This window comes from Cyanistes caeruleus, chromosome 1 (genome assembly GCF_971803275.1).
Source record: "Cyanistes caeruleus chromosome 1, bCyaCae1.hap1.1, whole genome shotgun sequence".
NCBI lineage: Eukaryota > Metazoa > Chordata > Aves > Passeriformes > Paridae > Cyanistes > Cyanistes caeruleus.
Window position 1 is genome coordinate 117,613,903 of NC_141701.1, and position 7,351 is coordinate 117,621,253.

At 40.7% G+C, this 7,351-nt stretch overlaps 1 long non-coding RNA gene across 1 annotated transcript; it reads right to left on the reverse strand.

Annotated features, from left to right (window-relative positions):
* Nucleotides 1-495: 495 nt before the first annotated feature.
* Nucleotides 496-4,852, reverse strand: LOC147655849 (uncharacterized). Its single transcript, XR_015276951.1, has 3 exons — nucleotides 3,061-4,852; nucleotides 2,278-2,399; nucleotides 496-772 (listed from the first exon to the last, which is right to left on the reverse strand). It is a non-coding gene; the product is annotated as an uncharacterized LOC147655849 (long non-coding RNA).
* Nucleotides 4,853-7,351: the final 2,499 nt, after the last annotated feature.

The window sequence follows — 7,351 nt, forward strand, 5'->3', positions numbered from 1 at the left end:
CTCTTCCACAAGGCTGGCAAGCTCTTTCAATATGCTGAGGGAAGTCCAATCTGCAAAGACCAACCACTTACAAAAAATGAGCGTTGATGAGGAGTAGAAATAAAAAACGCAGGAAGACAGGATATAATGACTCCAGCTGCCTGGGTAGGTAGGAGGAGGGAGGGGCAGCCATTATCCAAATACAGTTCATTACAAGAGACAGAATGGAAGCAGAGGGCCAGACCTCTTGGAAAGGACAACCAAGGAAGGGATCTGCAGGCAAGAGAGTATGGGGCTGGCAAGTTTTTGGGAGCACTGAGAAGGGCTCTTTGTGCAGTGATGTCTGAGCACCATCTGAGTGCCTGTTCTCCGCAAGGATTGCATACAGTGACAGCAAGGGGCTGCTCAGGTGGCTGCATTGCATCCTCAGCCTCCTCCAGGAGCAGGGGGAAGGCTGGTAAACTATGGTAGTAGCCTTTCTTTCTGTCAATAAATTACAGGCTGGGATGTGGCATCTAAAGCGCTCTGCAGGAAGGAAGATGAGAGATCTTTATTTTCAATCATATGAAAATGCACACAGCAGTTTTGATATTTAAACTGGCATACATTCATGGAGGTGGAGGCATAAGAAATTGAACTCCCATTAAGAGTGGCAGAGTACTTCTCTTCAAGGAAAATACATGAAGATGAGAATTCAAATAAAGTAGCTTGTTCTTGAAGTTCAGGGATTAGCAATATGTAGAGCAGCTCTTCCTAGTCACAGATTTCATCTGAGGTTCTTGTTTTCCTGTATCTGAGAAACCAAAGAAAGCACCAGATCAGTATGTTCATATGCAGGCATTCCCTTTTGCATGCCACTGGTCTATATTCATGGCTTAATGCAATGGAAACATTCCCTTGCACATAAGGAACTATTTTATACAATAACATAGGTATCTGGGAATATAACTTCATACTCTATTGCCCCTGCATGGTTTGGAAGCTGTATTTACTGTCAAAGCCAAACTGCTTCTTCTTTAAGCAAATCATCATCCATGCTAAAAATTAGCTTCATTATGATGCAATGTCAGTATTAGACCTTTTAATTACTATTAAAGTTATTTGTTTACCATTTGTATTTTACTTACATGGACAATTAAACTATATCTGGTACTTAATTTGTTTCCAATTGGTTTAATTTCATGATGTGACTAGCATAACAGCATGCTATTTAAGGGTACACATTATGAAATAATAGAGAGGGAAGTTCATACATTATTTAAAGATTTGTAAAAAATAGCTCTCTTAATGTAATAAACCTTTTCTACTTTCTTTTTTTTTTTTTTTTTTAATAAGCAAGCCTCTCAGTGACCATTTAGGCTACAGAAATGAAACTACTGCTGGGCATCTAGCCTCTAAGCTTTGAAACATTGAAATAAAACAGATGGTTCTTAATAATAAGGTTCCTGATAACTCCCAGGTTTCTTGAGATAGACCACACTACTGTTTTATAACTAAAAAACAAATGATAACAAAATGATGGATGAAGTGTTCCACTCCTCAGAAGACTTCTGTTCCCACGTGCTAATGTGTCCCATGAATAATGTGGTTTTGACATGGGACTTACTGCTGCTGACAATATAACTATAGAAAAGCTTTCCAGTATGATCAATCTCAGAATCACAGAAATGAGGGCTGGAAAGGAGTCCAAGAGCTCATCCTTTTGCTTTGTGGCAGAGCCAACAGACCTTTTCCATACCCAGTAGATGTTATTAAGGCTATTTTCTGGTGATAAGTGCACAGCCCCTCCAGGCTGTCTCCAACAAGCCTTTACAGTTAAACTCTTTTTCTCCTAACATGTAACCTAAGTCTTCCTTGTTGCATTTGAAGCCCTTTAGATCTCATCCTCTCCACAGGGAATATTCTGATAAATAGTACTTCATTCCACTTCTCCAACCACTTACACTTTTCAAGAGGCATCACATTCCCCCTTTAGTTCCTCTTCTTGACTGACAAAATAATTCCAATTCTTTTAACCTGTGTTTATAAAGCACAGTGTCTGATAACAGAGGATTATATGTTGCTCTCATCCACCAGATCCATCCTCTCCTCAGCCTGTTCTCCCACCACTCAAGAGTAAGTTTGACTTTTCTATTAAATTTGTGAGATATTTTAATTAGAAATGGTACATATTAATTAGCTGATGGCAATTCTTGGGATATGTAAATAATGTGAATGACGAAATAGAAGTGATTATATGCAAACCACCTCTATTTTTGGTTGACTTTATAGTGGAACCCCTTGCTGTCCAGTTTTTACCATTTGCAGAGAAAGGATATGTTGTTACTTCAGTTGAATTCCTGGAGCTTCTGATGACTGTAAATTTTTGCTTTCTCTCCTTTTGTCAGGGCAGATAGTGCCATCATTCTCCCAGTGAAGATCTGCTAAAACAAATCTGAAGACTCAAAACCTGTTTAAATTTATAATTCTCCTAATGTCAAAAAATATTTTATCTCATTCACAAAAACTGAGATGAGAAATAAGATATTTAAGGTAAATTAGCCTGTTATATACTTGCTTAAAAGAGATTTTCCAAGTGTATTCTCATAGAATCAATCAAAGAATCCCTTATGCTGGTTTTTCTGTATTGCATCCTACTGAAAGGGTTTAGTGTAAGAGAAAAGCAGACATTTTTTTTTGTAGGTGTCTAAAAATAAAATACATTTGGGTTCTTATGTTAAAAGATTCTGAATCTTCCTGCTTCTTAGAAATGTTAAAGAATCTGGACCCTAGTGGGATATTTCCAAGTGCTGATCTGCCTAATTTCATAAGAATCAAGAGGAGCTTGGTAGCTAAACACTTAGGCATTTTGGAAAGCCTCTTTAGCACCTGTCAGTGGTCAGGGCAGATGTCCAATGCCATTCTTCAAGCAATTAGACTGTTTTGGTTCAGCTTAGTGAGATGAAAGGGCAAAGGACCAAAAGACTTTTCTTAATAATTTCTTATGCCTTGGTGGAGCATTTGGCCCAATACTGCTTTTGTTTTGTTTTTTTTGTTTGTTTCTTTTTTTCACCCCCCCCAGAACCCAGCAATACACTATACCTTACTTGGCAGATTCCAGAGAATTACTACAAAATTCATAACCTAGAAACATAAAAATGTAAACAGTAATGCTGAATGCTGCACTATGCATGAAAATAACTGATGCCAATTCTAAATGTATACTGCTCATCAACATAGTTAGATTTGTAGACACTAAAATAACATTGTCTTTCTTCCAACTAGGGAAAATGAAACAAGAGGCAAAAACATCTCACAACAGAAAACAAACTCAGTGTTGAAATAGGTCAGTAGTGCTTTCAACAGTCACTTGCTTAATTGTTTTTTGCTTTCCTTGTGCTACTGCCAAGAACAAAGGTCATATTTAATGACTGCCTAAATAATTTGCAATATTTTTTAGACTTGCCCTAGAGGTGGCTGATGTGGATCTTTTTGTACTTGGTAGGAAAGTCTCATAGATTACCCTGTTAAAGAATAGATACCTTATCCTTCTAAACTGATCAAATCCCTTCACCTCCTCCAAAATACACAGTTCTCTTTTTCTTTTCTGTTTCATGTCGAATACTGTAGTGACAGCTCAAACAAGGCAACACTGTTTGTTTCAAGATTATAGAGGACTCAGGACATCCACATCACCTTTGAAGTAAATTTTTGAAGCCATAATCCTCTGCCAAACAGAAAAGAATATATGTCATCATAGCAGCATTTTAATGACATGACCTTAACTAGGACTCAGAGACAACAGCAAAAACTGAGAACGTAAGTATTCTCTGTCTTGTCCCTCAAGTAGAAAATGTCATGGCTTCATCACTTAGAAGTAGTGGTTTATCATCTCTGGTCTAGAAAGCGATATCCAACATAATCTCGCTTTTTTTAATGACAGGATACTCCTGGAATTAACACACTTCTTACTTTATATGGGCCAGTAATTGGGCAGTAAACAAAAGGAAAGTATGTTGTAAGAAAGAACTTCATGGTGAGGTGAAAACAAAAGCAAGAATAGAAGAAAACGGAATATTCATTTCATAATATCGACAGTCTGAGACAGACTGTTAGGTTTTCCCATTGGTCCCAAAACTGGGGCACATGTGCCATGTTGAGAAGGGTTGGCAGTGGAAACACTGGGGCTCAAGATAATGAATTTCATTCCATCTGAGGGACCTAGATCATATTACAAAAGTGACCCTGTACTTTCTGTATTTTCAAAAATATCTCAGTAGGACAGAGGTGATGCCTACACCAGCATTATATTGATACTAAATCAGTTCAGAGTTTCCTTCTGTTCTCTTCTCCCATCAATAAAAGCATTCCTGCCTCAGAGAATAAATAGGAGCCTCACATTTTTGAATAATTCTTTGAAAAATGATCATTGAAAACACAGATTAACTATTTCAATCTGTCTTGATGACTGAAGTGTTTAATGTTTAGTGCACGACGATTACTTTTCAACACTGCTGGAGTTTGCCCTTGCTGTCATTTAAGTCCATAGTATCACAGCACTATAGAATCACAAAATCATAGAATATGCTGTGTTGGAAGAGATCCATCAGGATCATTCAGTCCAACTCTTGGCGCTACAGGACAACAGGACACCCCAAGAATCACACCATGTGCCTGAGAGTCCTGTCTAAATGCTTCTTGAACTCTGTCCAGCTTAGTGCTGTGACTACTTCCCTAGGGAGCTGTTCCAGAGCTCAACCACCCTCTGGGGGAAGAATCTTTCCCTGATATCCAGCCTAAACCTCCCCTGACTCTGCTTTGTGCCATTTCTTCAAGTCCTGTCACTGGTCACGGGAGTGAAGAGATCAATGTCTGCCCCTTCTCTTCCCATTGTGAGCATGTTGAAGACCACAATGAGGTCTTGCCTCAGTCTTCTCCAGGCCAAACAGACCAAGCGAGTTCATAAAGCCTCCCCACTCACTGATCCTGATGGGTCCCTTCCAAATCTGCATATTCCATGATTCTATGATTCACCTTCCTCGTGGCACCCCTTTGGACACTCTCTAATGGTTTAACATATTTTTTATGTTGTGGTGCCCAAAACTGCACCCAGCACTCGAGGTGAGGCTGCCCCAGAGCAGAGCAGGGCAGGACAATCCCTCCCTTGCCTGGCTGGCGATGCTGTGCCTGATGCCCCCCAGGACAGGGTTGGCTCTCTTGGCTGCCAGGGCACTGCTGACTCAAATTCATCTTGCCACTGCCCAGAACCCTCAGGTCCCTTGCCACAGTGCTTCTCTCTGGCCTCTTGTTCCACAACATAACCAAGATTGTCCTGTCCCAGGTGCCAAATCCAGCACTTTCCCTTGTTGAACTTATTTTGATTGGTGATTTCCCACCTCTCTCCTTTGTCAAGGTCTCTCTGCAGGGCCTCTCTGTCTTCAAGGGAGTCTACAGCTTCTCCCAGTTTAGTGCCATCAGCAGAATTTGTGTCCTGTGTCCAAGTCATTAATGAAGATGTTGAAGAGAAGGGGGTGGAGGATGGTCCTGGTTTAGGGCAAATTTGAGAGGAAACTTCCAAAGGGGTCCCTCTAGAAAGAGATTCAAGTGGCTCCTTGCCCAACTGGTTTGGGAAAAGATTTCCTAGGAGAAAAGTGGAAAAAAACTTTTTATTTAACAAGCAAAGTATTCACAGGCATAAAAATTGAATAATATTAAAAAATAAAACCTCTCACTCTTCTGAAGAGATGGCAAGTTCAGAAAGTCCTTGTTGTGGGGTGTAGCTTGCCCTGCTCAGTCTCTCATCAGTCCCTCCTGTGCTGAAAAATGCTGCATCCCTGGCCCTGGTGGGCCACAAGTGTGAACTCACAGTGCTTTTCTGGGTTTTCAATCCAGGGCTGGCCAGGGCCGATCAGTTCCAAGAAAAAGAAAAGCCACAGTCTGGGGAATTTCTCTGCCTCAGCTAGCTAAAAAAAAATATATGTAACTAAAAAGCAAAGGAGAGCTCTCTCCCACTGTCTGTGCTGCAGAAAACACAGTCCATGAGAAGGAATGTGTGGGAGCAAGTGCACTTTGCAAACAAACTGTTCGCTTCTTTCCCCTCTTCACTCTCAGAACCAGTCCTAAAGGTGCAGAACTTAATGTCCAGCATAAACTGAGAATAAAAGCATCATAAAGTCACCCTAGGCCAAGGATGGAGCCCTGGGGAACCCCCTTGGGACAGGACACCAGTCTCACGTCACCCCATTCCCTATAACTCTTTGTGCCTGACCCATGAGCCAGTTGCTCCCCCATTGCATAACACTGTTATCCAGCTGTTGCTGGATAACATTTTGTCCAGAAGGATACTGTAGGAGACAGTTTCAAAAGCTTTGCTGAAGTCCAAAAAGATTAGATCTACTGGTTTATGAGGTAATCCAAGTGGAAAGGTGCCTCTGGAGGGTTTCTGTCCTCAGGGCTCTAAGCAGTCAGCTTCTTTAAAACCTCCAAGGACACAGACTGTACAACCTCTCTGGGCAATGCTTTCCCATGCATGATTTGCTTCATGATGTTCCTTTATATCCAGTCAGAGCATCTCCTCTTTCAAGCTACACCTGTTTTCTCACATGCCCTTGCCATGCACTTCCATGAAAATCCTGGCTCTGTTTCCTCAAGAACCTCCTTATAGGCATTGGAATTAATTAAATGATGTGCAAAAGCAGAAGTAAATCCTAAATAGGCTACAATTTGTCAACAGTAACATCAGATCTTTGTATCGGTGTCACCCATTTCCTCTCCTGTTAGCTCCCTATCCTTCCCCAGCATGCTGATCCAGCAAGGTGTGACAAACATGGGTTCATCTGCAAGGACACTTGTAGAGGACCGCTGGCTCCCCCACAGTTTGTTAAGACAAACTTTCATATGCATAAACAGTCTCTCAGAAACATGGGTGGCTACAATGTCACATCTTCATTCTTCCAGTATTCTTCATACATCATTCTTGGCTTGGAGCTAGGATTAACCATCCTTATCTCTCAGTAACAAAACCTGGAAACCAAGCTTGAATTTATGTTTTAAATGCAAACTGATATTCTGAAATTTTTCCTTGGCCTGGGAGTATGTGCTGGTAACACATTAACCAATGTGAGAACCAGTAACACTGCATCTATACCTAGGCATGTGCTTTCAGACCTTGCCAGACAGAGGGAAGAGAGAACAGCTAAGCCTTGCATATGCTCTCTGTTTCCCTCTACAAGACCACAAACCAGAAAATTGTTACATTAACCTTAACTTGCATATCGAGACATTCCATTGAAATGATACTCTGTGGGCTTGTGATTAGCTATCAACAGATTGTCACTTAAATGTCATCCTCCATGAGTTACTTAAGATGAAGTAAATTTAGCCCAGAATCAAA